Source organism: Salvelinus namaycush, chromosome 30 (assembly GCF_016432855.1).
Source record: "Salvelinus namaycush isolate Seneca chromosome 30, SaNama_1.0, whole genome shotgun sequence".
Lineage (NCBI taxonomy): Eukaryota > Metazoa > Chordata > Actinopteri > Salmoniformes > Salmonidae > Salvelinus > Salvelinus namaycush.
In genome coordinates, this window is record NC_052336.1 from 30,347,731 (window position 1) to 30,367,684 (window position 19,954).

Sequence of the window (19,954 nt, forward strand, 5' to 3'; positions counted from 1 at the left end):
ATGGAGCATTGGAAGTTAAGACCAGGTTTAGCCATTGTTCTCTCTCTTACGTATGGCCTTCACAAGAGAACGTCACGGTTGTTTTGTGGGGTATCCTTCATTTATTTGGCGTGGGCTACGGCCAAACAGTAGCCTGTGTGAAGTTGGGTTAATAAACCGTCAATTTTTAAACTCAAACCTCTGTCTGGGCAATTGTTCCTTTATGATCTAGTCAGGTCATTACAATATGCTATGCGGTTCGTAAGGATAGCGTAGCCAACATAACGTGTAGCGTAACTTATTAAAAAAGTTATTACATTGCTCAACATTTTCTTAATGTGTCATTAGTTAAAGCAATGAATTTGTATGCGTTCTTGTCAGACTTTGGCTGCATATTTTCCACCATTTTCTTCAAATCTGAAGCCACGCCCATTCCCGAAGAAATGCATTATGGGCCCTAAAAGTAAGGAAATAGTGTCCACTGCGTGTATACTTTGTTTTTTGGCGAATGTAGTACGACATCCGGGAACTTTTGGAATACTAACTCTATCCATACTAGGACCAAAAATCATACTATATACTCAATTTACGTCACAAATAGTACGGTTAGTGTGGTTAGTATAAGTATTCGAACATAGCTTAGAATTTTTCTCCCAGTTTTCCTCCAAGTTTTTTTTCTTTCTTTTATTTGACCCCAAACTCGTTTTATTTACCCTGCAGGGGTTGCGTTTAATCAGAGGACTATCGCAGGTCAAGCAATTACTCTTTTGGCCTTTTTTAAACCCCAAATGGGAACTTGTTCTCTATATCCCTCAAACTCAACTCTGGATCTCGAAGCAAGTTCCACTGCATTTTTTTATTGATCCTCTCTAATCAGGGACTGATTTAGACAGTGGGTGCAATTAATTATTAGTTCGAACAGAAAACCAGCAGGCTCCGGACCTCGTAGGGTAAGTGTTGAATACTCCTTGCCCTATATGGTGCACTGTTTTTGACCAAAACCCTATGGGCCCTGGTCAAAAGTGGTGCACTAAAAAGGGAATAGGGTGCCATTTGGGACACAGACTTACTGTAGCCTACCCCTGCATAGCCCCCTTCCCAGTCTGGCTCCCCTCAAGCTCTGAGCAATACCCGAGGGGTTGTGAGGCTGGGTTCCATTTCAGCCCCTTTTCCCAGCCCTTCGTCATTCATCTGGGGGAAAAAATGGGTCATGTTCAGTATCTGCACATTTTTGGCAGGGTGACGTTTGTCATGAATCTTGCCCTGGCGCCAGAACTAAACGATTTCCGCTAGATAGGCCAGCTGCAAAGTCAAAATTGTCTATTTTGTAAAGATTCATCCCAAACCATCTCAATTGGGTTGAGGTCGGGTGATTGTGGAGACCAGGTCACCTGATGCAGCACTCCATCATTGTCCTTCTTGGTCAAATAGCCCTTACACAGCCTGGAGGTGTGTTTTGGGTCATTGTCTGTTGAAAAACAAATGATAGTCCCACTAAGCTCAAAACAGATGGGATGGCGTATCGCTGCAGAATGCTGTGGTAGACATGCTGGTTAAGTGTGCCTTGAATTCTAAGTAAATCACTGGCAGGGTCACCAGCAAAGCACCATCACACCACCTCCGCCATGCTTCACAGTGGGAACCCCACATGCGGAGATCATCCATTCACCTACTCTGCGTCTCACAAAGACAAGACGGTTGGAACTAAAAATCTCAAATTTTGACTCATCAGACCAAAGGACAGATTTCCGCTGGTCTAATGTCCATTGGTCGTGTTTCTTGGCCCAAGCAAGTCTCTTCTTCTTGATGATGCAAGATAGAGGGGAGCAGATGGCGGACTGAACGTAGCTATGTAGAGCACCTCAAGATAAAAACGTAATATTCAATATCGGTAAGTTAGACTAAATTTTAGCACTACACAATCTGGTGGGTGATAACCTTCAATCTGGATAACAACACAAAACAAATCTTAAGACTAGAGAAATGTATCGACAAATATTACGAAAACAAGCAACACCCAAACATGACGGAGAGTAAGACAGGGGAACCGATTTCAAAACGGAAACGTGACTCTTCTACAGACACAGACGATTTAATATTTTCACTACCGGGAATGGTAAAGGTCGAAACCGATCTGTTAAAATCAATGACAAACTGGGTATACTTGAACTAGTCAGTAAGGATATAAAAGAGTTGAAGGCAAGCCTCGAGATGAGTGATGAAAAAGCTGCGACATTGGAGAAAGACACAAACTAATAGGGACAGTCAATAAGATTGAAACCGAAGTTATTGAACTTGAAAAGGAGAACACCGCTCTGAGAGAAGCCTTACTTGACATACAAACTAGATCCATGAGAGAGAATCTGGTATTACAGGTATCCAAGAGAAAGAAGGAGAAGTTCCTGAATCTGTAGTTAGAGTTCCTCCTTACAGCGCTACAGATTCCATCGACAAAATCCAACTAGAACGTGTACACCTCTTCGGACAGAAAGGGCAGAGGTTTGAACGCCCAATCGTTGCCAAATTTGCTTTCTTTAAAGATCAAATAATGGTTAAAAGCCTGGGTAAAAGACTTGCTGGCACGAAAATTGGCATGAATGACCAGTTCCTGAAGGAAATTGCAGAACGGCGTAAAGTTCTGTATCCAAAAGAGATCTAAAATAGATTAAAAGGGAAACGAGTAGCTCTCATCGTCGATAAACTATATATTGATAACCTGTTGATCAGAGACACAAAGACTATTCCATGGCTATTTTAAAAATGACAAAGTTCTCAGAGGCGGCAAATAACGAAACACACAATTCTAGCCTGGTTATGGATTGTAATAATGCAACAAAAAATATAGCTTTCTATATGTCTTCAAATATGACTAATTGGAACACAAAAGCACTAATTCAACATGGTGAAGATAAAAACTCAGTAAACAGAAGGCACAGTATGTGTGGAGGGTGTGGTGTGTTTTTTTGGGGGGGGTTATTGGGAAACTGGCGTTGAGTGAGAAAGGAAATGGTTGCATATCCCAGAACCAATGTATTGCTGTGAGCAAGAGTTGTGAGAGCGCTTTCAATGTTGTTCAGATGAGGGATATACTTTTTATAATGAATTATACATCCTATTTGTTTATTGTCCTATCGTGGGCAACTACATTTAAAAAAAAAATAATTATACATCTAATCTATTTATTTATGATCCTATATTGATGGAACCCTATACCCTAGACACCCACCTGAATGACCCAGATACTAAGGAGAAGTCCCTAACTGTTTTATGTGCCTGCTGTAAGTGGTCTATATGCAGCCAAAATGCAGTCAGAGACCTAGAGCAGCACTGCCCCCTCAAGATTCTGAGCCTGCTTGGCAGGATTGGTTCTGCAAAGCCAAAGCCCCCTAAAGGGAGAGCATAATATACGAGGAAATTCTCAAAGCTGCTAATGAGAACCTTGACGACCTTGTACCTAGCCGGTGGGGATTCCGGTGGGGTGCCCCCACCCAGGCAGTGGCAGTGTTGGCAACATTAGCTGCAGTAATCCATGGGGAGGGGGTCACACTCGGACATTCGGAGAGGGGGTATATTATTGTGGCCCTGGTGGCACAAAATCAAAAGTCTGACTGCATGGGAATATGGTCAATACGGGGGACCATGTTGTGGGTGTTTCAGGGGAAGGGGGTATATCTGACCTCCATCATCTAGGATGTGACAATGGTTAATAAAATCTCCCCATTTCTGCCCATTTTTTTGCACAGTTTTGCAGGCCTTCTCATACACCTGCAACAGTATACAGTAGGTTCAGACATTTTGTGAAATAGCACAGTAACAAATAGAAATCAAACTGGGTGGACATCAGAAATAGAGGAAGGACTAAAAACAAACAAAATATAACTATTGTAAAATAGATTGTGTCTGTAAAATATGTATAAGATGTATAAACTGAAGGTAGAAGCCTAAGTGTTATTGTTTTTTGGGGGAAGGGTGGTAGGGTTTGCGGGGAATAATAAAGGTATATTCTGAAAAAAGTATATATATGTATATACAGTTGAAGTCGGAAGTTTACATACACCTAGGTTGGAGTCATTAAAACTAGTTTTTCAACCACTCCACAAATTTCTTGTTAACAAACTATAGTTTTGGCAAGTCGGTTAGGACATCTACTTTGTTCATGACACAAGTAATTTTTCCAACAATTGTTTACAGACAGATTATTTCACTTATAATTAACTATATCACAATTCCAGTGGGTCAGAAGTTTACATACACTAAGTTGACTGTGCCTGTAAACAGCTTGGAAAATTCCATAAAATGATGTCATGGTTTCAGAAGCTTCTGATAGGCTAATTTATGTCATTTGAGTCAATTGGAGGTGTACCTGTGGATTTATTTTAAGGCCTACCTTCGAACTCAGTGCCTCTTTGCTTGACATCATGGGAAAATCCAAAGAAATCATCCAAGACCTCAGAAATAAAATTGTAGACCTCCACAAGTCTGGTTCATCCTTGGGAGCAATTTCCAAATGCCTGAAGGTACCACGTTCATCTGTACAAACAATAGTATGCAAGTCTACACACCATGGGACCACGCAGCCGTCTAACTGCTCAGGAAGGAGACACGTTCTGACTCCTAGAGATGAACGTACTTTTGTGCGAAAAGTGCAAATCAATCCCAGAAAAACAGCAAAGGACTTTGTGAAGACGCTGGAGGAAACAGGTACAAAAGTATCTATATCCACAGTAAAACGAGTCCTATATCGATATAAGCTGAATTTCCGCTCAGCAAGGAAGAAGCCACTGCTCCAAAACCGCCAGACTACGGTTTGCAACTGCACATGGGGACAAAGATTGTACTTTTTGGAGAAATGTCCTCTGGTCTGATGAAACAAAAATAGAACTGTTTGGCATTAATGACCATCGTTATGTTTGGAGGAAAAGGGCAGAGGCTTGCAAGCCGAAGAACATCCTCCCAACCGTGAAGCACGTGGGTGGCAGCATCATGTTGTGGGGGTGCTTTGCTGCAGGAGGGACTGGTGCACTTCACAAAATAGATGGCATCATGAGGGAGGAAAATTAGGTGGATGTATTGAAGCAACATCTCAAGACATCAGTCAGGAAGTTAAAGCTTTGTCGCAAATGGGTCTTCCAAATGGACAATGACCTCAAGCATTCTTCCAATGTTGTGGCAAAATGGCTTAAGGACAACAAAGTCAAGGTATTGGAGTGGCCATCACAAAGCCCTGACCTCAATCCTATAGAACATTTGTGGGCAGAAATTAAAAAGCTAGCAAAGAGGCCTACAAACCTGACTCAGTTAAACCAGCTCTGTCAGGAGGAATGGGCAAAATTCACCTAACTTATTGTGGGAAGTTTTTGGAACACTTCCCGAAACGTTTGACCCAAGTTAAACATTTTAAAGGCAATGCTACCAAATACTAATTGAGTGTATGTAAACTTCTGACCCACTGGGAATGTGATGAAAGAAATAAAAGCTGAAATAAATCATTCTCTCTACTATTATTCTGACATTTCACATTCTTCAAATAAAGTGGCGATCCTAACTGACCTCAGACAGGTGAATTTTTATTCAGATTCATTTTCAAGAATTGTAAAAAACTGAGTTTAAATGTATTTGGCTAAGGTCTATGTAAACTTCCGACTTCAACTGTATATATATGCATGCATGCACACACTACCGTTCAAAAGTTTGAGGTCACTTAGACCTTTCTTTGTTTTTTAAAGAAATGCAATTTTTTGGTCCATTAAAATAACATCAAATTTATTAGAAATTCAGTGTAATGTAGACATTGTTAATGTTGTAAATGACTATTGTAGCTGGAAACGGCAGATTTTTTAATGAAATATCTACATAGACGTACAGAGGCCCATTATCAGCAACCATCACTCCTGTGACCCAATGGCACGTTGTGTTAGCTAATCCAAGTCAACAGTGAAGAGGTGACTCCGGAGTGCTGGCCTTCTTGGCAGAGTTGCAAATAATAAGCCATATCACTGTCCAGTGTCTGTTCTTTTGCCCGTCTTAATCTTTTCTTTTTATTGGCCAGTCTGAGATATGGATTTTTCTTTGCAACTCTTCCTGGAAGGCCAGCATCCCGGGGTTGCCTCTTCACTGTTGACGTTGAGACTGATGTTTTGCGGGTACTATTTAATGAAGCTGCCAGTTGAGGACTTGTGAGGCGTCTGTTTCTCAAACTAGACACTCTAATGTACTTGTCCTCTTATTCAGTTGTGCACCGGGGCCTCCTACTCCTCTTTTTATTCTGGTTAGAGCCAGTTTGCTCTGTTCTGTGAAGGGAGTAGTGCACAGTGTTGTACGAGATCTTCAGTTTCTTGGCAATTTCTTGCATGGAATAGCCTTCATTTCTCAGAACAAGAATAGACTGACGAGTTTCGAAAGAAAGTTATTTATTTACAGGCCATTTTGAGCCTGTAACCACAAATGCTGATGCTCCAGATACTCAACCAGTCTAATGAAGGCCAGTTTTATTGCATCTTTAATCAGAACAACAGTTTTCAGCTGTGCTACCATAATTGCAAAGGGTTTTGTAATGATCAATAAGCCTTTTAAAATGATAAACTTGTAGATATTCCATAAAAAAATCTGCCATTTCCAGCTACAATAGTAATTTACAACATTAACAATGTCTACACTGTATTTCTGATCAATTTGATGTTATTTTAATGGACAAGAAATGTGCTTTTCTTTCAAAAACAAGGACATTTCTAAGTGACCCCAAACTTTTGAACAGTAGTGTACATACACACACAGTGCATTCAGAAAGTATACACACCCCTTCCCTTTTTACACATTTTGTTACGTTACAGCCTTATTCTAGAATGGATTAAAAAAAAAAAATTCTCAATCTACACACAATACCTCAAACAGGTTTTTGGAAATGTTTACAAATGTATTAAGAAAAAACAGTAATACCTTATTTACATAAGTATTCAAACCCTTTGCTATGTGACTTTGAAATTGAGCTCAGGGTAATCCTGTTTCCATTGATCGTCCTTGAGATGTTTCTACAACTTGATTGGAGTCCATCTGTGGTAAATTCAATTGATTTGACATGATTATGAAAGGCACACACCTGTCTATGTAATGTCCCCCAGTTGACAGTGCATGTCAGGGCAAAAACCAAGCCATGAGGTTGAAGGAATTGTTCGTAGAGGATTGTGTTGTCACAGGTCTGTGGAAGGGTACCAAAACATTTCTGCAGCATTGAAGGTCCCCAAGAACACAGTGGCCTCCATCATTCTTAAGTGGAGGAAGTTTGGAACCACCAAGACACTTCCTAGAGCTGTCCGCCCGGCCAAACTACCATCCCTACGGTGATGCATTGTGCTGGCAGTATCATGCTGTGAGGATGTTTTTCAGTGGAAGGGACTGGGAGACTAGTCAGGATCGGGGGAAAGATGAACGGAGCAAAGTACAGAGAGATCCTTGATGAAAACCTGCTCCAGAGAGCTCAGGACCTCAGACTGGGGCGAAGGTTCACCTTCCAACAGGACAACAACCCTAAGCACACAGCCAAGACAATGCAGGAGTGGTTTCGGGACAAGTCTCAATGTCCTTGACTGGCCCAGCCAGAGCCCGGACTTGAAACTTATCGAACATCTCTGGAGAGACCTGAAAATAGCTGTGCAACGACACTTCCCATCCAACCTGACAGAGCTTGAGAGGATTTGCACAGAAGAATGGGAGAAACTCCCCAAATACAGGTGTGCCAAGCTTGTAGCGTCATACCCAGGAAGACTCGAGGCTGTAATCGCTGCCAAAGGTGCTTCAACAAAGTACTGAGTAAAGGGTCTGAATAATTATGTAAATTTGATATTTCAGGGGGGGTTTTGCACAAAAATCTAAACCCCCTTTTTGGTTTGTTATTTTGGGGTATTGTGTGTCGGTTGATGAGGAAATGAGGAAACTATTTAATCCATTTTAGAATAAGGCTGTAACGTAACAAAATGTGGAAACGGTCAAGGGGTCTGAATGCACTGTACAGGAAGCTCCAAAAGTGTAGGGACAGTGACACCATTGTTGTTTTGGCTCTGTACTCCCGCACTTTGGATTTGAAATGATACAATGATTGTGAAAACTTTAATTTGAGGGTATTTTCATCCATATTGGGTGAACCGTTTATTACAGCACTTTTTGTACATACATTTTACTCTGATCAATGAATGTATTTATTATGTATTTATTGAATTATTGGCCTGATGTTGATGTGGCACTCTGGGACTGTAACTGAATAGCCCTACTCTCTATTGCCTAGGAGAGGTTATTCTCCAGATGAGAGATGTGCGGCTCCAGGACATTGATTTTGGGTCAGTGTAGCATTAATGGTCGAGGTTGGGGGAGGGGAAGCTGATCCTAGATCTGTTCCTATGGGAGACTTCACCCTGGAGCGCTCCAATACAGATGAGCATAAGTCAAAGGTTGGTGCTCAGCCTCTCACTTTTATTGGTGGTTTTCCTCTCTAGGGGAGGAGCTTCAGGGACGGATCACCGTACGCAACAACAAAAAGAGCCCCCCGCTCGCTGTTCATTACAGTTGACCTCCATGACAGGAAGCAGACCTACAGCCCTGCAGTGAGTTCACTGATCACATGACGACGATGACATCATATCAATAGTGTGGCTGAAATATTACTGAAATATTCCCCATACTTTGCCAAAACAAATAGTAGTATTATGGTTGTTATTAGGAAATGTTTAACGCTTATGGAATCAGAAACAACTTATCTTCATATGGAGCAGTAAATGTAGATAATATAAGTGTGTGGGATTAATCTAAAAAAACAAAACAGGTAGACTGACTGATTGCTGAGACAGGGAGAGTATGAAGTGGGCTTGAACAACAAGCTGTGGAGTTCACTGCATTTTAATGCCATACCTGTTAATAAACACATTCCCTCATACAAAATCTGAGTTGATTTCTTGGAAAGTGCCATTTCTTAAAAATGTATATACTTCGCTGTGGAAACTTAAATGTGGAAACTTTTTAAATCAGTTATGCACAAGGGTCAACATTTTCCTGTGACGTTCCCATTTTGTCCTCGTTTGCCTTGTATGTACATTATCCTTGCAATTTTGCCGTACTTTTCATAATGTTGCCATCTGTTTTCCCTATTGTAGACCAGCCAACCTGGAAATGTTTTATGAATTGTTTGCTTGTTAAAGGCTGTCATCTATGCTAGATCACACAAAGATGCAGTGACACAAAGTTAGGCTGGATAACATGTTAATTTTCGATTTATAAGGCCATTTTCAATGGGTTACAGGTCAAATCTGGTGAAAATGGGCATAATGGGAATAGTAATAGATTTAGGTTAAATATCCTGAAATTCTCAACAAAAACTGAGTGGCTTATCAAACAAACACATAGAATATGGAATGGATGCATTAATAGTTACTTTTCATAAATGTCTATGCTTTAAGACATGCGAGTAACAGAAAGATTGAAAATTCTGATGTTTTCAGCTACAGTTGTGGTCTGTAGCATCACCAAGTACCCTTCTCAGATGATGTAGACCGGGGCGCTCCAACCCTCTTCTTGGGGAGCTACCCTCCTGTAGGGTTTCATTCCAACCGTGGTTGTAACGAACCTGATTCATCTTATAAACCAGCTAATTAGAATTTGGTGCGCTAGATTAGGGTTGGAATGAAAACCTACATGATGGTAGCTCTCCAGGAACAGGGTTGGAGAGCCCTGATGTAGACCCCTTCGGAAAACTGCAGGAGACCCCACTCAACCAGAAGAACGTTACCTCGTAAGAATATGACTTTCTGGTCCAGAGATATTGAAAATGTAATGTCATTTTTAAGGGATAAAATATTCAAGCAGTCAAATAGGATAGTTACAAATACTGACAATTCACTGAACATACTAAATTAATATAAACAGATTATTTACATGCATACATACAGTGCATTTGGAAAGTATTCAGACCCCTTGACTTTTTCCACATTTTGTTACGTTACAGCCTTATTCTAAAATTAATGAAATTGTTTTTTTTCTCCCATCAATCTACACACAATACCCTATAATGACAAAGCAAAACCAGGTTTTCAATTTTTTTTTTGCAAATGTATTAAAAATAAAAAACTATCACACATAAGTATTCAGACCCTTTTCTCAGCACTTTGTTGAAGCACCTTTGGCAGCGATTGCAGCCTCGAGTCTTCTTGTGTATGACGCTACAAGCTTGGCATACCTGTATTTGGGGAATTTATCCTATTCTTCTCTGCAGATCCTCTCAGGCTGTCAGGTTGGATGGGGAGCGTTGCTGCATAGCTATTTTCAGGTCTCTCCAGAGATGTTCGATCGGGTTCAAGTCCCGGTTCTTGTTGGGCCACTCAAGGACATTCAGAGACTTGTCCCAAAGATACTCCTGCGTTGTCTTGGCTGTGTGCTTAGGGTCATTGTCCTGTTGGAAGGTGAACCTTCGCCCCCCCGTCTGAGGTCCTGAGCGTTCTGGGGCAGGTTTACATCAAGAATCTCTCTTTACTTTGCTCCGTTCATCTTTCCGTTGATCCTGACTAGTCTCACTGTCCCTGCCGCTGAAAAGCATCCCCACAGCATGATGCTGCCTCCACCATGCTTCACCTTAGGGATGGTTTCAGGTTTTCTCCCTACGTGACGCTTGGCTTTCAGGCCAAAGAGTTCAATCTTGGTTTCATCAGATCAGAGAATCTTTTTTCTCATGGCCTGAGAGTTCTTTAGGTGCCTGTTGGCAAACTCCAAGCAGGCTGTCATGTGCTGTTTACTGAGGTGTGGTAATTTTACCCTTCCCTAGCAAATACAGGTGATTAAACTAATTGCATTCTAAACTGAAGATCATGAGTTGGTTGACTATTGGAGTCAGGTGTTGGGGCAACAGTGTGACACCAACTAGGTCTCCGAGGACTGGAGTTGCCCATCCCTGGTTAATATTGATATGTTCAGTAAATTTGGTCACAATTTGTGACTATCCTATTTGGCTGCATGCATGTACATTTCAACCCTTAAAAATGACATTACAGTTTCAGTATCTCTGGCCCAGAATGTCGGATTTTTACGAGGTAAAGTTCTCCTGGTTCAGTGGGGTCAACTGCAGTTTTCTCACAGGGTTTATGTCAGGGGTCTCCAACCCTGTTCCTGTAGAGCTACTCTCTTGTAGGTTTTCACTCCAACCCCAACTGTAACTAACTAAGCTGGTTCAGTTTATAAACCAGCTAATTATTAGAATCAGGTGTGCTAGATTAGGACCTACAGGGCAGTGTCTCTTCAGGAACAGGGTTGGAGAGCCCTGGTCTAGGTCATCTGAAAAGTGTACTTTGTGGTGCTGTAGACCACAACTGTAGCTGAAAAAATCTGAATGTTCATCCTTTCTGTGTACTTGCATGTCTTAAAGCATAATAACTGTACGAAAAGTAACTATTAACGTATCCATTCCATAGTCTGTGTTTGTTTCGTAATCGACTCAGTTTGGTTGAGAATTTCAGGATATTTTACCTAAATCTATTACAATTTCCATTATGCCCATTTTCACCAGATTTGACCTTTAACCCATTGAAAATGACCTTAAACAAAATTTAACATATCCGGCCTAACTTTGTCACCGATCACTATTTGATCTAGCATGGATGACAGCCTTTAACAAGAAAAATAAAAAACAAGCACTTTTTCCCAGATTGACTGGTCTACTACTCGCAGCATAAAGCATGCATCCCAAATGGCACCCTTTCCCCTATATAGTGTGCTACTTTAGACCAGGACCCATAGAGCTCTGTAGGGAATAGGGTGCCATTTGGGACACATTCATAGTGAGTTTTAACAAACCTCCCGCTCTGCATACTCCATTGAGCAGCTCTGCTGACAACAGAATGCTTTTCCACTCTTCCCCTAAGAACATGAATCATAAGTTCTGAAAAAGAAAGGATTGCTGGTTCGTGATCAGGTGGCGACTGTCGCCTCGGATTTGGTTTTGCTTAATAAAGCTATTTTTCCACTTCTGTGTGTCCCGGGTCTTTCAATATGTGTGATATGAATAAATGGCCTTATTGGGGTACACAGCAAAGCTGTGAAGACCTATTGTTATTGTCACAATTTATTTCTTCTTTTTTTTTTGACATAGTCAAATAACTCAAGCATAGATTGGTCACTTTTATCAAATTTGAAAGCTAAGGGATTGGTCAAAAGATGGCAGAGTTATTGACAAATCAATACTCAGATTTTACATTTACATTTAAACCAGTGTAAATCCACTCCACAGTGGCCTATCAACTTGAAACTTGTCATCGCTATCATGGACATCCCTGAGATGAACCACGATGAATTTGGTATTGATATCTCAAAAAAACGAGAACTTTTAACAACGAATTCTTTGCATATGTAACGCTAATGCTAAAAAAAGCAGCTGCAATCGTCTTCTCATGAACCATACGTCAGATTCACTCCAGATTCTGTGTTTAAACTCATTACTAAAGTCTTTAATGGTTCTAATAAAAAATAGTTGCTGCATTTAAATATGGCAGCACTGTACCTGTAGATGCACGTTAGCACATATGCTAATCTTCTCACAACTTCCACAGATTGTGCAGTGCCTTCAGAAAGTGTTCATACCCCTCGAATTAGTCCACATTTTGTTTTTACAACCTGAATTCAAAATTGACTAAATAGATTTTCTCTATACACAATACCCCATAATGACAAAGTGAAAACATGTTTTTAAAAATGTTTGCAAATTTATTGAAAATGAAATACAGAAATATCGAATTTACATAAGTATTCACATCCCTGACTCAATATTTTGTAGAAGCACCTTTGGCGGCAATTACAGCAGTGACTCTTTTTTGGGTAATTCTAAGAGCTTTGCACACCTGGATTGTAGAATATGTGCCCATTATTATTTAAAAAATTATTCAAGTTGCCAGACTTCAAGTCTTGCCATAGATTTTTAAGATGATTTAAGTCAAAACTGTAACTAGGCCACTCAGGAACATTCAATGTCATCTTGGTAAGCAACTCCAGTGTAGATTTGGCCTTGTGTTTTAGGTTATTGTCCTGCTGAAAGGTGCATTTGTCTCCCGGTGTCTGTTGGAAAGCAGACTGAACCAGGTTTTCCTTTAGGATTTTGCCTGTGCTTATAGATGTATTCTGTTTCTTTTTATCCTAAAAACTCCCTAGTCCTAGACAATGACAAGCATACTGATAACATGATGCAGCCACCACCATGCTTGAAAATATGATGTGATGTGTTGGATTTGTGTCACGAATATTACCGAAGGTGACTGCCCTTCCCGTTCGGGTGGCACTCGGCGGTCGTCGTCGCCGGTCTACTAGCTGCCACCGATGCTTTTTTCCTTTTCGTTTATGTATGTCTAATTGTTTTCACCTGTTTCTTGTTAGGGTTTTGGGAGAGGTTCTATTTAGGTTAGTTTCGCCCGCTAGTGTTTGTGCGGGCTTATTTTGTGTATTCATGTTGTACGTCGTGAGTGATTCTTTGATTGTGGGATTTTCGCTATTCAGCTTTATTTTAAACAGTGGACTGTGGGTTGTTTTACGCCTGTGTTTTGGCACTACCCGTTTGTACCTGTTCCTGTTTTCATGCTGTGGAATTAAAGCGTTTTTTCCCTGGAATACTTTTGCTCTCTGCGCCTGACTCTGCACCCATCATTCACCTGACGTTACAGAAGCCCGCACCTTTTGATGGAGTCAGCAGAAGCAACGACCACCCCTCTCCCCACGATGGAGGAGAGAGTCCAGCATCATACATCTATCCTACATCGCATTGGTTCGGCAATGGATCAGATGATGGAGAGGATGGATCGTTGGGAGAGGAGTGGTCTCCCTACTACTTCACCTACCCTCCCACCAGCAACACTACCATCTCCTCCAGCGGGAGCCAGTGCCAGCGTCCTGCGCATCACGCCTCCGAGGGAGTACGATGGAGCAGCGGCCGGTTGCCAGGGATTTCTACTCCAACTTGATCTCTACCTGGCCACCATTCGGCCTGCTCCCTCGGACGAGGAGAGCGTGAGTGTCCTCGTTTCCTGCCTGTCGGGTAGGGCCCTGGAGTGGGCCAACGCCGTATGGAATGGACCCGATTCAGCGAGGGGTCACTACCTGGAGTTCACCCGCCATTTCCGGGCTGTATTTGATCATCCCCCGGATGGAAGAGCGGCGGGTGAGAGGTTGTTCCATCTCCGGCAGGGGACGAGGAGCGCGCAGGATTTTGCGCTGGATTTCCGTACTTTGGCTGCTGGAGCAGGGTGGAACGACAGGGCCCTGATAGACCACTACAGGTGTAGCCTAAGGGAGGACGTCCGCAGAGAGCTGGCTTGTCGGGACGCTACGCTCAGCTTGGATGAGTTGATCGACATGTCAATACGGCTAGACCATCTGCTGGCTGCTCGCGGACGTTCTGAGAGGGTCCTGTCAGTTCCACCTCCTGCCCCCCCCGCTCCCATTCCTATGGAGCTAGGAGGGGCTGCGTCTAGGGAGACCGGAGGAGGAGGCTCCTCCTGCACCCATTGTGGCCGGAGAGGACACACTTCCGGTCGGTGCTGGAGGAGTCCATCTGGGAATCGAGAGGGCAGGCAGAACACTCCTCGGTCACCTCAGGTGAGTCAGCACCACACTCTCCCAGAGCTTCCTGTTGGTCACATGTTTTTGTTAATCTTTTTTCTAAGGTTTTTCCCATCTCTCCAGCATAAGGCGCTAGTCGATTCAGGCGCAGCGGGGAATTTTATTGATCGCGGACTCGCTAAGAGGTTGAGGATTCCGCTCGTTAAGGTAGACCCCCCTTTCCCTGTGCACTCTTTAGATAGTCGACCATTAGGGTCAGGGCTGGTCAGGGAGGCCACAATTCCTTTGGAGATGATTACGCAGGGGAATCATAAGGAACGGATTAGTCTGTTTCTTATCGATTCACCTGCGTTTCCGGTGGTGCTGGGGATTCCCTGGCTGGCTATTCACAATCCGACGATTTCGTGGAAACAGGGAGCTCTACAGGGGTGGTCTGATGAGTGTTCAGGCAGGTGTGTAGGAGTTTCCATCGGTGCGACAACGGTGGAGAGTCCAGACCAGGTTTCCACCGTGCGCATTCCCGCTGAGTATGCCGATTTGGCTATCGCTTTCAGTAAAAAGAAGGCGACCCAATTACCACCCCATCGACAGGGGGATTGCGTGATAAACCTCCAGGTAAACGCTGCACTACCCAGGAGTCATGTGTATCCTTTGTCCCAGGAGGAGACGTTGGCTATGGAGACATATGTCACGGAAGCTCTGGGACAGGGATTCATTCGGCCCTCCATGTCACCCGTCTCCTCGAGTTTCTTTTTTGTGAAGAAAAAGGATGGTGGGTTGCGTCCGTGTATTGATTATCGAGGTCTCAATTCCATCACGGTGGGTTTTAGTTACCCACTACCTCTCATCGCTACGGCGATGGAATCATTCCACGGAGCACGGTTCTTCACGAAACTGGATCTCAGGAGCGCGTATAATCTGGTGCGTATTCGGGAGGGAGATGAGTGGAAAACCGCGTTTAGTACTACATCGGGCCATTATGAGTACCTCGTCATGCCGTACGGGTTAAAGAATGCTCCAGCTGTCTTTCAATCCTTTGTTGACGAGATTCTCAGAGACCTGCACGGACAAGGTGTGGTGGTGTATATTGACGATATTTTGATCTACTCCGCTACACGCGCCGCGCATGTGTCTCTGGTGCGCAAGGTTCTTGGGCGACTGCTGGAGCATGACCTGTACGTGAAGGCGGAGAAATGTGAGTTTCCTAAACAAGCCGTTTCCTTCCTGGGTTATCGCATTTCCAGCTCGGGGGTGGATATAGAGGGTGACCGCGTAAAAGCCGTGCGTAATTGGCCGACTCCGACCACGGTAAAGGAGGTGCAGCGGTTCTTAGGGTTTGCCAATTACTACCGGAGGTTTATCCGGGGTTTTGGTCAGGTGGCGGCCCCTATTACCTCACTGCTGAAGGGGGGCCCGGTGCGCTTGCAGTGGTCCGCAGAGGCGGAGAGATCTTTCTGTCGTTTGAAGGCACTGTTCACCGACGCGCCAGTGTTGGCGCATCCTGACCCCTCTTTGGCGTTCATAGTTGAGGTGGACGCATCCGAGGCTGGGGTCGGGGCTGTGCTCTCCCAGCGCTCGGGTACGCCACCGAAGCTCCGCCCCTGTGCTTTTTTTTCGAAGAAGCTCGGGCCAGCGGAGCGGAATTATGATGTGGGGGATAGGGAGTTGTTGGCCATGGTTAAGGCTCTGAAGGTGTGGAGACACTGGCTTGAGGGGGCTAAGCACCCTTTTCTCATCTGGACCGACCACCAGAATCTGGAGTATATCCGATCAGCTAGGAGACTGAATCCTCGTCAGGCAAGGTGGGCCATGTTCTTTACCCGATTTCGGTTTACGATTTCGTATAGACCAGGTTCCCTCAATACTAAGGCTGACGCGCTGTCCCGACTATACGACACGGATGACAGGTCCATCGATCCTACTCCCATCATTCCGGCGGCTAAGCTGGTAGCACCGGTAGTATGGGAGGTGGACGCGGACATCGAGCGGGCACTAAGGGCGGAACCTGCGCCTCCACAGTGCCCGGAGGGTCGTAGGTATGTGCCACTCGCTGTTCGTGATCAATTGATTCGATGGGCTCATAGTCTACCCTCGTCAGGTCACCCGGGTATTTCAAGGACGGTGTAAAGTCTTAGAGGGAAGTACTGGTGGCCTACTTTGGTGAGAGACGTGCGATTCTATGTCTCCTCCTGTTCGGTATGCGCTCAGAGTAAGGCTCCTAGACATTTGCCACGAGGGAAATTACAACCCCTCCCCGTTCCACAACGGCCGTGGTCCCATCTATCGGTGGATTTTCTTACTGATCTTCCCTTGTCTCAGGGGAACACCACTATCCTGGTCGTTGTGGATCGGTTCTCTAAGTCCTGCCGTCTTATCCCGTTGCCTGGTCTCCCTACGGCCCTGCAGACTGCGGAGGCACTATTTACCCATGTCTTCCGGCACTACGGGGTGCCCGAGGATATCGTTTCTGATCGGGGTCCCCAGTTCACGTCCAGAGTATGGAAGGCGTTTATGGAACATCTGGGGGTCTCGGTCAGCCTGACCTCGGGGTATCACCCGGAGAGTAATGGGCAGGTGGAGAGAGTGAACCAGGAGGTGGGTAGGTTTCTGCGGTCGTATTGCCAGGACCGGCCAGGGGAGTGGTCAAGATTCATCCCCTGGGCAGAGATGGCCCAGAACTCACTGAGCCACTCCTCTACCAACATGTCACCATTTGAGTGTGTGTTGGGGTACCAGCCGGTTCTGGCACCATGGCATCAGAGCCAGACCGAAGCTCCTGCGGTGGAGGAATGGGTGCAGCGCTCTAAGGAGACCTGGAGAGCCGTCCAGGAGTCTTTGCGTCAGGCGAGTGGACGGCAGAAGAAGAGCGCTGACCGTCACCGCAGTGAGGCCCCCGTGTTTGCACCGGGGGACAGGGTCTGGCTCTCGACCCGAAACCTGCCCCTCCGCCTGCCCTGCCGGAAGCTGGGTCCGCAGTGTGTAGGGCCATTTAAAGTCCTGAGGAGAATAAACGAGGTGTGTTATCGATTGTTACTTCCTTCGTATTATCGTATTAACCCCTCGTTTCATGTGTCTCTCCTCAGGCCGGTGGTAGCTGGTCCCATGCAGGAAGGTGAGGTTCCGGAGGTCCCTCCGCCCCCTCTGGATATAGAGGGGTCCCCGGCGTACGCGATAAAGTCCATACTGGATTCCAGACGCCGGGTGAGGGGCCTGCAGTACCTCGTGGACTGGGAGGGGTACGGGCAGGAGGAGAGGTGCTGGGTCCCGGTGGGGGATATATTGGATCCAAATCTTCTAAGAGAATTCCATCGCCTCCATCCGGATCGCCCTGCGCCTCGCCCCCGGGGTCGTCCCCGAGGCCGGCGTCGGCGCGCTGCGGGGGCCGCGCGTCGGGAGGGGGGTACTGTCACGAATATTACCGAAGGTGACTGCCCTTCCCGTTCGGGTGGCACTCGGCGGTCGTCGTCGCCGGTCTACTAGCTGCCACCGATCCTTTTTTCCTTTTCGTTTATGTATGTCTAATTGTTTTCACCTGTTTCTTGTTAGGGTTTTGGGAGAGGTTCTATTTAGGTTAGTTTCGCCCGCTAGTGTTTGTGCGGGCTTATTTTGTGTATTCATGTTGTACGTCGTGAGTGATTCTTTGATTGTGGGATTTTCGCTGTTCAGCTTTATTTTAAACAGTGGACTGTGGGTTGTTTTACGCCTGTGTTTTGGCACTACCCGTTTGTACCTGTTCCTGTTTTCATGCTGTGGAATTAAAGCGTTTTTTCCCTGGAATACTTTTGCTCTCTGCGCCTGACTCTGCACCCATCATTCACTTGACGTTACAATTTGCCCCAAACATGACGCTTTGTATTCAGGACAAAAAGTTAATTTCTTTCATACATTTTTTTGCAGTGTTACTTAAGTGCCTTGTTGCAAACAAGATGCTTGTTTATTTTGATTCTGTCATTTAAGTTAGCATTGTGGAGTAACTACAGTGTTGTTGAGCCGTCCTCAGTTTTCTCATATCACAACGATTAAACTCTATAACTGTTTTAAAATCACCATTGGCCTGATGGTGAAATCCCTGAGCAGTTTCCTTCCTTTCTGGCAACTGAGTTAGGAAGGACGCCTATGTCTTTGTAGTGACTGGGTGTATTGATACACCATCCAAAGTCTAATAACTTCACCATGTTCAAAGGGATATTATTCAGTGTCAGCTTTTTAATTATTTTTTACACATCTACCAATCGGTGCCCCTCTTTGCGAGGCATTGAAAAACCTCCCTGGTCTTTGTGGTTGAATCTGTGCTTGAAAATCACTACTTGATTGAGGGACCTTACAATTATCTGTATGTGTAGGCTACAGAGATGGGATAGTCATTAAAAAATTATGTAACCACTATTATTGAACACGGAACGAATCCATGCAACTTATTATGCAATTTATTAAGCACAAACGAGTTGAATACTTATTGACTCAAGACATTTCAGCATGACATTTTTTGTTAATTTCTAAAATGTTCTAGAAACAAAATTCCACTTTGACATTATGGGGTATTGTGTGTAGATCAGTGACACAACAGCTCAACTTGATCAATTTGAAATGCAAGCTGTAACACAACACATTGTGGAAAAAGTAAAGGGGTGTGAATACTTTCTGAAGGCACTGTAAGTGGCATTATAGAATTATATCTCTGCTCAGTGATTTCTGCATACCAGGTCACCAACAAAACTTTAACAATAGTGCAAATACATGCCAACGCCACTTAATTTCTATGACACGTCTTGCTTACAGATTATCTGAAATATCACTACATCAAACAACGTTTTCTGCCTGAGCCAGAATATAAGGCAAGAAAGAGTGCCTGGCCTTCAGTGGAGGCCAGAAATGAGCCTGTCCTCCTATACCTCCTCCCACCAGCCTCCTCTGATCTCATCATCAACCTCCACCGTTTTGGCAATAGGGCATTCTCCAGGGCATCACCCAGACCATGCCTTCATCTGTCTGTGGTGGTTGGTAACCAATGGTTATGTAATTGGTTTAAATCAGAATTTGGACTATAGCATACTTTGCTGTCACACCTCCTGTGCAAATGTATGTCTTCTTGTGTGCCGTAGGGTGAATATTGGATTAGCACAAATCAAATATTTCCATTTGTGAGGTGTTGCATTAAAGTAACGCCATACCCACTTCAAGATCTTAAACTTTCCAAATATAATATCTATGGAATATATGGATAATATCAATTCATTAAAAAAAGTGTTTGCTCCAAAGTATGGGCTTGTTGTTTTGTTTTGGATTTATTGTTTTCATTTTTATTATTGTTGTTTCATGTTTAATAGACCTAATTAAAATGTCAACATTGGTATATACATTTGACAAATCTTAAATGACCCATGGATGTTTTGTGTCATTA

The 19,954-nt window shown here is 44.0% G+C and overlaps 1 long non-coding RNA gene and 1 pseudogene across 1 annotated transcript; both read left to right on the forward strand.

Moving 5' to 3' along the window:
* The window catches only part of LOC120025093, a 119,336-nt pseudogene extending 110,742 nt beyond the window's left edge, over positions 1-8,594 (forward strand).
* A 5,960-nt stretch (positions 8,595-14,554) lies between these two features.
* LOC120024853 lies at positions 14,555-17,677 on the forward strand. The gene is made up of 3 exons (XR_005472953.1): positions 14,555-14,589; positions 14,677-14,760; positions 17,637-17,677. It is a non-coding gene; the product is annotated as an uncharacterized LOC120024853 (long non-coding RNA).
* The last annotated feature ends 2,277 nt before the right edge of the window (positions 17,678-19,954 follow it).